The sequence below is a fragment of the Dipodomys merriami genome, unplaced genomic scaffold (genome assembly GCF_024711535.1).
Source record: "Dipodomys merriami isolate MVZ:Mamm:240054 unplaced genomic scaffold, mDipMer1.0.p SCAF_28, whole genome shotgun sequence".
NCBI classification, from domain to species: Eukaryota; Metazoa; Chordata; class Mammalia; order Rodentia; family Heteromyidae; genus Dipodomys; species Dipodomys merriami.
Window position 1 is genome coordinate 13,592,991 of NW_027204270.1, and position 16,226 is coordinate 13,609,216.

Consider the following 16,226-nt stretch of genomic DNA (forward strand, 5'->3'; position numbering starts at 1 on the left):
CCTCGAGGCCCCGCCCCCGCCCCGCCCTCGCAGTGCAGGTGATCCCGGGAGGTCCCGCCCTGCATACTGGAGGCCCCGCCCTCTCAGCGCAGGTGATCTCGGGAGGCCCTGCCCCCGCCACGCCTTCCCAGTGGCCCCGCCCCGCAGTCCTGGAGGCCACGCCCCGGCACGCCCTCGGGATTCAAGTGAACCCCGGAGGCCCGCCTAGCCCCGCCCTTCCCAGGGCAGGTGAACCCGGGAGGCCTCGCCCGCCGGGGGTCCCCCTCCCTTCCCCTCCCTCCTCCCCTCCCTCTCCCCCTGAGCCCCTCACAGGAGAGGCCCGCCCTCAGTACCCCCCACCCCCGCCCCGCTCGTTCTGGGGCCCCGGGCCTGCCGCCCGTTGCTCAGTCCCCGCGCACACCTTCCAGGTCAGGCCCTGCCCGGTCGACCAGGAGGGCCTCGGGGCACCGCGGCGGGTGACCCCGGGAGGACGGGACGAGGCCGGGTCAGAATAGCTCACACGGAGTCAGACCCCTTCCTCTCCCCCAGGGGGAGCTGTTTTGTTTTGCTTTTTTTTTTTTTTTTTTTTTTACAGGAGCTACCATGGTTTTAATGCCCAAGTATCACAACACAAGGAGGAGGCCCAGCTGGTGCTTACCAAGGCAGGACTTAAAAGTGAAACCAGGCTATGGGTGTGTGGCCAACATGGGGTCCCTATACAGAGACTAGGTTCCCCTGGGGCTACCTCACCCTCGAGACCAATGACTCGTGCCAGGCTTCTTCATCTCACCCATTCAGGAGCCAGCTGGCTGTCTGGGCTACTGGACACCATGGTTACTGAGGGGGCCTTGTAGAAGAACAGGTTCTCACAATACAGTGGGACCTTTGGATACAACAGAATCACAAAGCTGTTTCCAACCAATCCCAAAGGTTTTCACTTCAAATGCGTTAAGCCACATACACCTCAAAGCTGGCACACACAAACTCATTACAACACTGAACACTGTGTGGAAGGAAAGGGAGGTGGAGACCACATGGGGAGGGGAAACAAACTCAAACCAGTTTGCAAGCTTCCCAATCTCCCTCTTGCCTATAGCCACACAAGCTGATGGCAACACTGGGGAGGAAGAGGAGGAGAAGGAGCCACCAAGGAGAAGGCATGTTCTGGCATCTTCAGTGATGTTAAGAAACTTTGAACTCTGCTAACAACTTGGTGTCTGCTACTACTTGGTGTCCCTGGGGACAAGTGACTTGGGGGCTGCTAATGGGGCTGTGAAATTGCCCAGTAGAAATCATTTCTCTTAGAAAGAAGAAACCAGCTCTCTACTACACTGAAGTTCACATGACCCCCTAAAGGAAACACCATTCACAATGGTATATTTATAGCAGTCTATGAACCTGGGATGTCTTATATCACTGTCAAGAAAGAGACCTGAGGCAGAGGCTGAATCTAGGGGATCTGGCCCCGTGACCAGGGAGGGTTTGGAGGAGACAGATGTTTATGAAGGCCCTGTCCAGCCCTATGGTGCGTCTTTGGGGAAAGAGCTTGAAATTTAGCCAGACTTAGCATTAAAACTCATTCCAGATGGGTTCTGCAGGCCTCTTCTCCCTTTCTTCCAATGAAGTTCAAAGACATCTCCAGACAGAGTCCAAGGTATAAAAGCTAAGCATCTCTGCTTTGTGTTGGTTCAAGGTGAAATGGAAACCCCACAGAAACCCCAGAGCAGTAACACCCCACTTGCTCCAGACCAGATCCCTTGCAATAGCCCCATCCTCACCCAAAAGCCAACAGCATTCTGGGTTTCAAAGTAGACTTTTAATGAGACCCCCGAGTGTGTGTGAAGAGACTACAAAGTCATTTCTATGAAGCATATGAAATTAAGTGGGAGCGTCTTCGAGCTGCTGGCTATTCCTAGGAGGGGGCTACGTGACCCTTCTCAGTTGGACATCAGCTCCCAAATGGCCACACCTCCAACAAAAGCCCACATTCCAAACTTCAAAATATCAGCCAGTCAGCCCAGGATCAACCCAACCATTAACTTCATATTTTAAATCAACTTAATGCTATAAACAAACAAAAGAAAGTGCTGCCCAACGGAGCCTCTGAGGAACCCAGCTCCCTGAGGGTAGGTGGGAGGCCACTTAGACCCTCACCCCTGGGTGCCTCTCTAGAAGGTGAGCAGAGCTGAATCCTTGCCCCAGCTAGGCTAAGGGTATTGAATACTATGGGTGGTCATTCCCTGTGGAAAAGGGGTGACACTAAAGAATCTTCCCATACCCCCAAAGCTAAAGAAGTTAACACCAGTCCATAATTAACTGTCAAGGCCTGGTTTGCAGTGAAGACTCTTTCTGTTAACGCTCTCCACACTCCAAAGCCCTGTCACCTCTGTCCTCAGAGCTCTGTGTGAGAGCTTGGAGGTAGACTGGGAATCCTTAAAGAATCAACCGTGGCCAAAAAAGAAAGGAAAAAAAAAAGTCCTCCCAAGAAAGCAGGAGCAGCTCCTGGAAGCACTTCCTGTTTTTACCTCAACCTTGTAATAAGGGATAAGGGCAAGGTGCCCTCTGCAGCCAAGATGGCTGCCCCTGAACATCTGGTTTTGTCAGGAGCTCTCTCTGCAAGTCCCCAGAGGGCTCTTACATTCTAAGGCAAGGGAGAGGTAAGGAATTCCATCAGACAGGAGTCACCTGAACTACATGCTCCCATTTCCACAGGAACCTACATGATGCCTTCCCCAAGGTAACTAGACCCCTTCCTCTCCCCCAGGTGAAGCTGTTTTGTTTTGCTTTTTTTTTTTGTCGGTCGTGGGGCTTGAACTCTGGGCCTGGGCGCTGTCCCTCAGCTCTTCAGCTCAAGGCGAGTGCTCTACCACTTGAGCTACAGCGCCACTTCTGGTTTTCTGGTGGTTTATTGGAGATAGGAGTCTCACGGTCTCTCCTGCCTGGGCTGGCTTTGAACCGCGATCCTCAGATCTCAGCCTCCTGAGTAGCTAGGATTACAGGCGTGACCCACCAGCGCCCGGCTTGTTTTGCTTTTTAAAAGTCATTGCTGGGGCTTGAACCCTGGCCTCACACTCTTCCCTCGGCTTTTTCACCCAAGGCTGGCGCTCTACCGCTGCAGCCACGCCTCCACTTCCAGCTTCTCGCTGGCTAACTGGAGCGAAAGAATCTCAGGGATTTTTGCCAGGCGCGGGTGGCTTCTGCTCAGGCTGGCTTCAAATCTTCATCCTTCAGTCTTAGCGTGGGATAGCACGCGTGTGCGACCAGTGCCCAGGCCTGGCTTGAGTCGGGGGAGAAAGTGAGAGGTGGATGGGCAGGAGGATGATGGGCTCTCTCAGAGGAAGGCCTCCTCAAAGATGCCAGGGCCAGGGCAGCCTCCCCTGGGCACTCCCCTTCCTATGTGTCCTCGCATCCATTCCACAGGGGGTGTAAGGCCATGGGAAGGCATGGAGAAAGGCAGGACACTGTTGTGGCCAGTGATTTCAGCGGAACCCCCTGGCTGGCTGAGGAGGGCTGCACAGAGACCAGTGGTAGGCATAGGGAGGGGACAGTGGAAGCCAGGAGAAGCCAGCAGGTTGGAGATTTATCCTGGAGGAAGACAGACAGAAGGGGAGAAGAGGCCTGGCTGCTTATCAGCCAATTCCTGTCCCAGCACAAGGGACTTCTGGGACCGGAAGTCTGGAGACATCAGGGACAGTCAGTCTCCTCCCCCGAGCCTTGTGCCCACAGTCTGAGCCCAGAGATGCAGAAATCATGCAATGTCTCAGGCATAGCACGTAAAGTACTTCCAAGTTGTTACCAGATGCAGGTGAAGGTTAGTGAAGTTTCCCTTTAAAAGTAGGAACTCTAGGGCTGGGAAGGTGGCTTGGTGGTAGAGTGCCTAGCATGCATGAAGCCCTGGTTTCAATTCCCCAGTACCACATACACAGAAAAAGCCAGAAGTGGTGATGTGGCTCAAGTGGTAGAATGCTAGCCTTGAGCAAAAGAAGCTCAGGGACAGCCGCCCCCAGGACTGGAAAAAAAAAAAAAAAAAAAGTAGGGACTCTTTGATTGCAGAAAAAGAATTCCTGGACAAGTAACAATGGTAAGAAAACTTGGCTGTAAGTAAGCAAGCAGACAAGCAGTTAAGCAGACAAGCAGATAAGCAGGCAGGCAAGGGCACACTCACTAACCCAGTGTGGATTATCTCTAAGGGAGATAAAGACACACACAGCTCTTTATGGGTATTTCTATGATAAAGGCAAGGGGTCTGACTTCAAAGTTATGCAAAGATAGGTGTTTTATCTTTGCTCTAATTTCTCCTCATGTTACACTTTCTGAGTTTCTGGATGTTTTGGGCATTTCTTCCAGGTAAGAATGCATCCTTCTGCCAGGTGCTGGTGGCTCACACCTGTGGCCTGTGATCCTAGCTATTCAGGAGGCTGAGATCTGAGGATTGCAGTTCAAAGCCAGCCGGGGTAGGAAAGTCCGTGAGACTCTGATCTCTAATTAACCACCAGAAAACCAGAAGTGGCACTGTGGCTTAGGTGGTAGAACTCAGGGACCGGACATGTCCAGTCCCTGACTTCAAGCCCCATGATTAAAAAAAAAAAAAAAGCATCTGTTTTATGGAAGGATGCATGCATTTTTATTAAATTAATTTATTTATTTGGATCGTGGGCCTTGAAACTCAAGGCCTGACTGCTGTCCCTGAGCTCTTTTGCTCAAGGCTAGTGTTCTACCACTTGAACCACAGCACCACTTGCAGTTTTCTGGTGGTTTATTGGAGATCAGAGTCTCACAGACTTTCCTGCTTGGGCTGGCTTCTAACCGAGATCTTCAGATCTCAGTTTCCTGAGTAGCTAGGATTACAGGCGTAAGCCACCAGGGCCCAGCTAACAGATGCTTATTCTCAAGATAAGGAAGGTGTCCTGTTGTCTACATTTTGGGTAGGAGGTTGCTTACATTTTGGTGAGTATTTCTCTCAGGAGAATAGTATAAGCAATCTGGATGGAGGTTGAGGCAGGAGGATTAAATTTGAGGCCAGACTGAGCTACATGGTGAAACCCATTTTAAAAAGAGAAAGAAGGAAGGAGGAAGGAAGGATGGAAGGAGAAAGAAAGAGAAAGAAAGAAAGAAAAAAAGAAAAAAGAAAGGAAGAAAGAAAGAAAGAAGGAAAGAAAAGCAAGGAGGGAGGAAGGGTGGAAGGGAGGGAGGGAAAGAGGAGAGAGAGAGAAAGAGAGAGGAGAGAGAGAGAGAGGAGTGAGCTGCTTTGGCATGGGAACACCTAGGGCTGTATGATCAAGCTCTCTCTTTCTCATTAGCAGAGGCCATTACTGCAAAGCAGCCTGTAGGCTGCTATATTTTTTGTTTGTTTGTTTGTTTTTTAATCTCAGCCAGGATCGTCCATTTATGGCTTTGGAGATGGTTGCCGGGGAAACCAGTCAAATGTTGCGAGGATTAAAATGCAGTTTCTGTAGGAAGATGAGGCGCAGAGAAAGAGTCCTGAGAAAGTCAAGTCCACACGGATTGATCCAGTAGAGCAAAGAGTAGAGGCAAAGCTACAGCCGTGGACCCCACCCCTCAACTGAGGGGGTCAAAGGAGCTATTCATTTTTGTGCCCAGGACTAGGGCTTGAACTCAGGGCCAGGGCACTGTTGTTTAGCTTTTTCACTCAAGGCTGGCACTCTATCACTTGAGCCATAGCTCAATTGGAGATAAAAGTCCCATGGACCTTTCTGTCCTCACTGGCTTTGAATCGTGATCCTCAGCTCTCAGCCTCCTGAGTAGCTTCGATTACAGGCATGAACCACTGGTGCCTGACTTCCAGCTATAGCTCTTAGTTATGTATAGGTGCATCCTGTTGTGTGCCCAGTGGCTATTCCCACATGGGCACATGGCATATTGCCATGTGTGGCAGGCTGCCCTTCCCATCTGCACTCCACCTGCATGTAGTTAGCTTAGAGCATCTAAGGGTGGAGGATGAGGAGAAAAGAGGGTGGAGGACTTCCCACTCAGAGGTGGAACCCCCAGCCAGTTGAGTGCTCTCTCTGGGCCTCTGCGCTGTCATCTGCTAATGGCAGGTGGACTGCGTGGTCTCCTTGGCCTCAGCTGGCCTCATGATAAGTTTGATTCTCCCACAGCCCCTTTAAACAGCCAGCCCAGGGCTTCCTCATTTTTTATGATCTATGCTAGGAATCAGCACTAACCATTTTCAGGTAATCAAAGGGGGGGGGGGGAATGTCCATTCCCACAATTGAAATGAGAAGCTGTGAATGAAGTTAAGCCTTCAGCACTGAGGAGACCCTTCTCACTGATGTGGAATCTGTGTTTAAGCCAGGTGTGGTGGTGCAGGACTATAATCCAGGAGGATTCAAAGTTGTAGGCCAACCTGGGGCAACACTTATTACAAACAAACAAAAAAGCTGGGCGCCAGTGGCTCATGCCTGTAATCCTAGCTACTCAGAAGGCTGAGATCCGAGGATCGCAGTTCAAAGCCAGCCTAGGCAGGAAAGTCCATGAGATTCTTTTTTTTTTTGGGTCCGGTCATGGGGCCTGAACTCTGGGCCTGGGTGCTGTCCCTCAGCTCTTCAGCTCAAGGCTAGCACTCTACCACTTGAGCCACAGAGCCACTTCCGGCTTTTTTCATTTTGCTTTATGTGGTGCTGAGGAATCGAACCCAGGGCCTCAGGCATGCAAGGCAAGTGCTCCACTGAGCCATCTTCCCAGCCCCGAGATTCCTTTTTTTTTGGGGGGGTGGGTCCGGTCGTGGGGCCTAAACTCTGGGCCTGGGCGCTGTCCCTCAGCTCTTCAGCTCAAGGCTAGTGCTCTACCACTTGAGCCAAAGCGCCACTTCTGGCTTTTTTTCGGCTTATGTGGTGCTGAGGAATCGAACCCAGGGCCTCATGCATGCAAGGCAAGTGCTCTACCACTGAGCCACCTTCCCAGCCCTCCATGAGATTCTTATCTCCAATAAACCACCAGAAAACGGAAAGTGGCACTGTGGCTCAAGTGGTAGAGCGCTCGCCTTGAGCTGAAGAGCTGAGGGACAGTCCCTGGGCCAAGAGTTCAAGCCCCATGACCACCACCAACAACAAAAAATCCCCCCCCCACAAAAAAAACCCCGTGCTTACATCTAGAGGCTTCTAAGGGTACCCTCTGGTAGCAGTTGGCCCATTCATTCAGCTGCTACAGAGAGAATTCACAGGCACAGTTAATTCAGTAGCTTCTCATTTATCTGTTGCATGGCCCCAGGCAGGTTTCCTTTCTCATAATTTATTCACTGCTTCAATGAATATTTTACTAAATGCCTGTTGTGTGCCAGCAATAAATCAAAGCAGTGAGAATCCTTGTCCTGATGAAGCTTTCATTGCCATGGAGGAAACAAAAATAAATAAGCTGATGACACAGCCTGCTTCAGGGAGAGTAGTGACGTGTTCTGGAGGAAAACGAGAGGCTGGAACAGTGATATCTGCTTACGTCTCATCCCAAAGGATTGTGGGGAAGCCGGGCGCCGGTGGCTCACGCCTGTAATCCTAGCTACTCAGGAGGCTGAGATCTGAGAATCGTGGTTCAAAGCCAGCCCGGGCAGGAAAGACCGTGAGACTCCTATCTCCAATAAACCACTACAAAACCGGAAGTGGTGCTGTATCTCAAGTGGTAGAGCGCTCGCCTTGAGCTGAAGAGCTGAGGGACAGCGCCCAAGCCCAGAGTTCAAGCCCCATGACCGACAAAAAAAAAAAAACAAAAAAAACCCAAAGGATTGTGGAGAAGACCCATGTCAAATAGAAATGGCTGTGCAAATAGAAAGGGTAATTATAGCCCTGTAAATGGATATTTTGTTCATTGAACATGTCTGTAGTGATTTTGAAGGGCTAGAACAAAAGGTAGTGATCCAGGGAGACAGTTGGACAAACTTTACTATTTTTCAGCCCAACAGAGATATGTGTGTGCACACTCGTGTGTGTGTGTGTGTGTGTGTGTGTGTGTGTGTGTGTGTGTGTGTGTGTGTGTGTGTGTGTCCTGGTTGTCCCTTTGAATCCTCGAGACATTTCTACCAAGGCTGTAGGACATAGAAGCTGGGCTGTAGGATGGGTTCAGGGTGATGCCAATATAAGTTGGGTAGGGACCCTCTAATGGGGAAAGGACAACAAAAAAGTCATGAAAAAGGGGCCCCATTGGCTAGGAATTGTGGCTTAGTGGGAGAGTGCTCGCCTAGCATGCATGAAGACCTTGGTTCAATTCCTCAGTACCACATACACAGGGACAGTGCCTATGCCCTGAGTTCAAGCCCCAGGTCTGGCAAAAAAAAAAAAAGAGGCATTCTCTCTCTAGTTAGTCTCTTCCTCAGTATTTAGCTCTTCCTTTCCTTCCTTTCCCCTCCTTCCTTCATTCTACTGTTCTATACATTCATGCATCCACCCATCACCACCCATCCATCATCCATCCATCTGCCATCTACCACTCATCCATTGCCCATCCATCTACACATACATTCACCCATCCACCCACCCACCACCATCCATCCATATCCCATCTACAATCCACCATGAATCATCATCCATCCATCTGCCATCTGTCCATGTTTTCTTTTTGTTGGTCATGGAGCCTGAACTCTGGGCCTGGGCACTGTCCCTTAGCTCTTCAGCTCAAGGCTAGTGCTCTACCACTTAAGCCATAGCACCACTTCCATTTCTTTTTCTGCTTATGTGGTGCTGAGGAATCAAACCCAGGGCCTCATGCACGCAAGGCAAGCACTCTACCACTGAGCCACCTTCCCAGCCCCCGTCCATGTATCTACCATTATCTATCCATCCATCCATTATCCATCTACCCATCAATCCATCCAGCTATCCACTGTCCACCATGCATCCATCCATTCATCCATCTTCCAGAACTGACCTTATCAGAACCAGTATGGGCACTGAGGATGAAGTATAGTCCTAGTTCTAGAATTATAAACAAGTTACACTACTATCTAGTTCAACAGCACCAGATGATTTCCAGTGCCAGCTATGTGCCAAGCACCCTGGGAATATGGCAATGAACAAAAGAAACATGGCCCTGATGTAGTGGAACTTGGCCCCTTGTACCTTTGATAGATAATGCATGGAACTGAAAGAGGGCGGGGCAGAGCTATAGGGGTAGAAGCCAGAGGGATAGAGGCTAGCATGGTAACTAGGCCTGAAACCTAGCAATGGCAGTAGGCTGCAGGAGACTAGAAATGGTGCAAGCATGACAGCTTTTCAGAGTGAGACATCCTAATGATGTAGTTCTTCTGCTACTAGGCTGTGAATGGCCGGCATATTCACTGAACGGTTTAAACAATAGGAGTATATTGTCTCATAGTTCTGTAGGCTGGGGAAGTGCAAGGGTGCTAGCGGAGTTGGTTCTTATTGAGGGCTACAAAATGTCTGTTGCAGGAGATGGGAACGGATGGGAAGGGGAAACAAAGGAGGAGGCAACGATGCTTGATAAGAAATGTACTCATTATCTTGCCCATGTAATTGTAACCCCTCTGTACGGTATTTTCACAATTAAAAAAAAGTCTGTTGCATGCATTAGGCCTGGATTCTAGTGGTCTCTGGCAATCTGTGGAGTTCCTTAACCTGTAGAAGAATTATTATGGTCAATGCTGCCTTTATAATCACAGTGTGTGTGTGTGTGTGTGTGTGTGTGTGTGTGTGTGTGTGTGTGTGTGTGTGTGCGTGTGCGCACACACACATGCTAGTACTGGGGTTTAAAGTCAGGACCTCACACTCTCATTTGGCTTTTTTTGTTCAAGGCTAGCACTCTACCACTTGAGCTACAGCTCCACTTCCAATTTTTTTCTTTTGTCAGTTGTGGGGCTTGAACTCAAGGCCTGGGCACTGACCCTGAATTTTTCTGCTCAAGGCTGGCACTCAACCACTTTGAGCCACAGCTCTACTTACACTTTTCTTGTGGTTAAGTGGAGATAAATCTCAGTCTTTCTTGCCCACCTGGCTTTGAACCACAATCCTCAAATCTCAGCTTCCTGAGCAGCTAGGATTAAAGGTGTGAATCACCAGCCCCAGCCCAAGTATATTATTTTTCCCCCCATCCTGGGGCTTGAACTCAGGGCCTCGGTGCTATTCCTGAATCAATTTGTTCTCAAGGCTAACACTTTACCACTTGAGCCACAGTGCCACTTCTGGCTTTTTTGAATAGTTTATTGGATATGAGTCTCATGGGGGACTGGGAAGGTGGCTCAGTGGTAGAGCGCTTGCCTTGCATGCTTGAGGCCCTGGGTTCGATTCCTCAATACCACATAAGCAGAAAAAAAAGCCGGAAGTGGTGCTGTGACTCAAGTGGTAGAGCTGAAGAGCTGAAGGACAGTGCCCAGGCCCATAGTTCAGGAGTTCAGGCCCCACGACTGAACCCCCCCCCCCAAAAAAAAAAAAAGAGTCTCATGGGGACTTTCCAGCCCAGGCTGGCTTTGAATGGCAATCCTCAGATCTCAGCCTTCTGAGTAGCTAGGATTATAGGCATGAGCCACTGGTGCTATTTTTATAAGATGTGAGGTTAAGGGAAACTGAGGACCAGGCCTGAGTCTTAGGGCAGCTCAGAGATTGCTCACAGTGGAATTTACTGTATCTCTAGAGTTAGCAGCTGTGTTGGTAAATGCCTTTTACAAAGGAGATTCATCTTTGCAATCTTGTTACTACTTATATAGGTCATATTGGACATCAGAAGTCTGCTAAGGGATTTACAAGTGTTACTATGAACTCTCACCTCAAGGTGTTCTACTTGCACTTTGAAGATGAGGAAACTGAGGCATAAGAGGTCAGGATCCAGAAGCTTGCCCTCCTATATCACACAGTGCTAAATTAGCATTTGATCCCTGGGCCTGTGGAGTTATTAGAAATCCCAACCGTTATCAGATATTTCTAATGAGGCAGAATAGTCTCAAAAACAACTAAAGTAGTCATTAAGTAATAGAACACTTAGACAACTTGGTCCATAAAAGACTAGCTTCCTGGGCTTACTCTGCCAACCATGGAGAATGTATTTTTGTCTAATTTCCTTCTCTGGGAGCCAAGGAACTGATCAAACCTCCCAGCACGGTTGACTGTATAATTTCCCATTAAGAGATCTCAATTATTCAAAGGATGTTGAGGAAAGGTGGCACTGGGCCAAGAGTTAACCTAATTATTTCTTTGAACCAAAAAGGAAATTTTGACTTGAGTCAACTGGTATGCAGAGCTTATTCATTTGCAGCTCAGAGAGGAGTGAATAGTATGGTATGTTTTCTCCATCTGAGTAAGTTAAATAAATGAATAGTAAATAAAACAATAGTAACTAAAACCATTATATATACAGATCTAGTTGCAGAATTAGGCACTATGTAGTACATTTCCAAAATGTTTATCTTAAAAAAAATGGGCAAACATCCTCAATAAAATCTTGATTTCAGCTAAACATATCATAGCAAAATATTCTCCAGATTAACATATTTTCTTCCAAGGATCATTTGCATATTATTATTAATATTATTGCTAGTCCTGGGCTTGAACTTAGGGCCTGAGCGCTGTCCTTGAGCTTCTTTTGCTCAAGGCTAGCACTCTACCACTTGAGCCACAGCACCACTTCTGGCTTTTTCTGTTTATGTGGTACTGAGGAATTGAACCCAGGGCTTCATGCATGCTAGGCAAGCACTCTGCCACTAAGCCACATGTTCAGCCCATCATTTGCATATTTATATAACATCATTCCTAGGCCAAATGAAGTTTGGTCAAATATTTAATTATCTCACCTCTCACGTGATAGCTGAACTGCTTCTCTCTTGTGAGTCACATGATGTTAGCTAGTGAAATGTTGCTATTAGCAACTGTTTGTCTAAGTTTGGATTGGTCAAGAGGCAAGGGGTTTTTCTTTGTTGTTGTTTGTTTGTTTGCCAGTCCAGGGGCTTGAACTCAGGTCCTGGGCACTGTTTCTGAGCTCCTTTTGCTCAAGGCTAGTGCTCTACCACTTGAGCCACAGTGCCACTTTTGTTTTTTTCTGTTTATGTGGTACTGAGGAATCAAACCCGGGGCTTTGTGCATGCTAGGTAAGCACTCTACCATTAAGTCACATTCCCAGCCCCAAAGCAGCAAGTTTTGGAAAGCACTTCCCACAGCAGTAATTTGTTCTGAACACAGATGCATATTTGCGTGTACGGCTCCTGAAAATGGGAAATTCATTGTTGCTTATGTAATGTGTATAGAACTCGAGCAGTGGGAGGTAGTTGTACCTCAGTTCCGCTCATCCATGGCTGTGAAGCTGAGTGATTTTGTGTTACAGGGTATCAGGCACATCAGCTGGTTCCACAGGGGACTGTGAGGCAAAGATGTTCAATTCCATTTACTTACTTTTCACTTCATTGAATCTATCATTCAGTGCCTCATTAATTTCACATATTCACCGGTATAATCAAATGTCATAGAGATTTGTCCTTTCAGAGTAGGGAAATGCACTGTGTTATTCCTTTCAAGTTCCACTTTCCATAGCCTTAAATTCAGGGCCTGGGCGCTGTCCCTCAGCTCTTCAGCTCAAGGCTAGCGCTCTACCACTTGAGCCACAGCGCCACTTCCTGTTTTCTGGTGGTTAATTGGAGATAAGAGTCTCATGGACTTTTCTGCCTGGGCTGGCTTTGAACTGAGATCCTCAGATCTCAGCCTCCTGAGTAGCTAGGGTTACAGGCCGGTGTTAAGGTTCAATGAAAAGAGATCTCCGCATGGTTCAGGCAGAAAAGAGTTTGCTGGGGAGAGAGCAGACTGTTGGCCTGCACAAGATGGAGGGTGCAGGGGTGCATGGCATGCAGGGGAAGGGCGAGAGGGAAAAGGGGAAAGGGAAGGGAAACGCTGCAAGGGACAAGGGATAAAAAGGGGCAGAACTAATGATTGAGACTGATTTATCGTGAATGCGCAGGGAGGAGGTAATGCCCAGCGAAGACCTCAGAGCCTGGGGGACTTTCCACTGCTCCCAGTTGGGCCAGTTATCTAGGTTACAAATGCTGGGCAGGGGCTTCTAGGGAAAGGGCCACATATGCATGGGGGGGAACAAGGGAAGTGGCCATTACCTCCTCTCCCCTCCCCTCCCCCAACCCCCACTCCACCCCCCCTGCAGACCTAACAACATGAGACACTGGCGCCCAGCTCCACAGCCTTAATTTAGGTTCAGTGCTTTCACATTTGAAAGCAGGGTCTAGAAGCAATGTTGGAGCCGTCTTGGTCTGTGTAAGCACACACCATGTTCACACAACCACAAAATTGCCCTGTGATACAGTTCCCAGAACTCATTCCTATCATTAGCCACATATGACTGCATCTTTTTTTTTTTTTTTTTGTCGGTCGTGGCTTGAACTCTAGGCCCAGGCACTGTCCCTCAGCTCTTCAGCTCAAGGCTAGTACTCTACCACTTGAGCCACAGCACCACTTGTGGTTTTCTGATGGTTTATTGGGAGATAAGGGTCTCACAGACTTTTCCTGCCCAGGCTGGCTTTGAACTGTGATCCTCAGATCTCAGCCTCCTGAGTAGCTAGGATTACAGGCGTAAGCCATGGACTCCTGGCTCCTCCTCCTCCTCCTCCTCCTCCTCCACCTCCTTCTTTTATTGTCAAAGTGATGTACAGAGGGATTACTGTTACGTAAGTAAGGTAGTGATTACATTTCATATTCTAAACCCCACATGACTATATCTTGAGCCTAAGAATGTACATGTTTAGGGGCTGGGAAGGTGGCTCAGTGGTAGAGTGCTTGCCTTGCATGCCTGAGGCCTTGGGTTCGATTCCTCAGCAACACATAAGCAAAAATATAAAAGCCGGAGGTGGCGTTGTGGCTCAAGTGGTAGAGCGCTAGCCTTGAGCTGAAGAGCTGAGGGACAGCACCCAGGCCCAGAGTTCAGGCCCTACAACTGGACCCCCCCCAAAAAAAAGAAAGTACATGTTTAAACATTCCTAGTACACTGTAATCCAGAAACTTTAATTTTTCCCAAATATTTTGGACCATAATCCCTCCCCCCAAATTATATATACACATATATGCATATATATTCATATATATGCATATATATATATAGTCAGTCCTGGGGCTTGAACTCGGGGCCTGGGCTCTGTCCCTGAGCTTGTTTTTGCTCAAGGCTAGCATGCTATCACTTGAGCCACAGTGCCACTTCCAGCCTTTTCTGTTTATGTGGTACTGAGGAATTGAATCCAGTGCTTCATGAATGCTAGGCAAGCACTCTACCACTAAGCCATATTACTAGCCTTATATACTCTTTTCTTTCTTCCTTCCTTCCTTCCTTTTCTTTCTTTCTTTCTTTCTTTCTTTCTTTCTTTCTTTCTTTCTTTCTTTCTTTCTTTCTTTCTTTCTTTCTTTCTTTCTTCTTTTTTTTGGTCGGTCGTGGGGCTTGAACTCTGGGCCTGGGTGTTGTTCCTCAGCTCTTCAGCTCAAGGTTAGGGCTCTACCTCTTGACCCACAGCGCCACTTCCGGTTTTCTGGTAGTTTTTGGAAATAAGAGTCTCACAGATGTTCCTGCCGGGCTGGCTTTGAACCACGATCCTTAGATCTTGGCCTCCTGAGTTGCTAGGATTATAGGTGTGAGCCACTGGACCCTGGCACCCCATAAACTTTTGAAATACTTATCAAATGTCTGACCTAAGCCTGGAGCTATGGCTGGTGCTCCACCACTGGAGCCACAGCTCCACTTGCAGCTTTTTTTTTTTTTTGGTAGTCCAAGGGCTTGACCTCAGGGCCTGAGTACTGTCGCTGACCTTCTTTTGCTCAAGGCTAGCACTAGGGGCTGGGAATGTGGCTTAGTGGTAGAGTGCTTGCCTACCATGCACAAAGCCCTGGGTTCGATTTCTCAGTACCACATATACAGGGAAAGCTGAAAGTGGCATTGTGGTTCAAGTGGTAGAGTGAAGAACGCAAAAAAAAAATCATATATATATATATATATATATATATATATATATATATATATATATATATAATGACAGCACCTAACAGCCATTTTTGCTTCTGTATGAATTGCTTTGTACTGGATGATTGTATGGTTTTTGTATGATTTTAACTGTGACTGGTTTTAGTTACTTAGTAGTGGAATGTCAGCCTGGGAGCCTAGAGTTGCTTAGTAAAAGACTTCAAAGGGTTTACAGCCCTGACAAAGGGGGCAAAGTCCTCAGAATTATCCCCACAGCTGCAACGCCCCTCCTGGAGGCCAAGGCAGTAAGGCCCTAGGGAAGAAATATAATGTTTTAAGAAACCTAAGCAACTCCATTTTTGTTTAACACTCCATCTCAGTTCTACGACTTGACTCGTGACCCACTTTAGCCCCAATGCTTGGAATTTATGACAGAAAGCCATGCACAATTCTTGGAGCCATAGATGGCATTTGCTTAAGGCAGGTGTTAGCCCCCAAGTGGTGTTGCCCCCCCACCCACCTAGGACTAAGAGTTGTTAACCAACCCATTCTTCAGAGCCTGGGGCAAGACATGCCATGCATTCTGTTGGTCCGGGTGTGACTAGTAACCTTTTTCGGTCAAGCTATGGACCAAGGACATTTTTTCTGTAAAGATCGACCAATCATTATTTGCCCAGTTTAGCTTGCTTAAAATGTAAATGTTAACCAATCATGTAATTTCTTATGTAAAAGTTCCTTAAGTTGTTTGTTCAATACTATAAAAACGGCCCTGATTCTATGCTCAGGGCCTCTTAGCGTCACCAGTTACCATGTGCGCGGAGGACCAAGCTCGAGCTTGCAATAAACCGGCTCTTTGTTGCTTACATTGATCGTGGTCTCTGGTGGTCTTCTGGGGGTCCCCGAATTTTGGTATAACAAGAGTACTAACCTTGAGCAAAAAGAAGCTCAGAGAAGCCAGGTGTCAGTGGCTCACACCTGTAATCCTAGCTACTCAGGAGGCTGAGATCTTAGGATCATGGTTCAAAGCCAACCTGGGCAGGAAAGTCCATGAGCCTCATCTCCAATAAACCACCAGACAACCGGAAGTTGCACTGTGGCTCAAGTGGTAGCATGCTTGTTTTGAGCTGAAGAGCTGAGGGACAGCACCTAAGCCCAGAGTTCAAGCCCTACAACCAACAAACCAAACAAACAAAAAAGACTGGGGCTCTACCACTTGAGCCACAGTTCCTGAAAGATTATTAGACTTTTCTAGGTACAGATAACAAAGAAAGGCTTATTGCCACAAAAGGGGGCTGGCAAGACTCCTCACAAGGGAGAAGTGAGAAGTCCGGGATATGGTGACCTATATA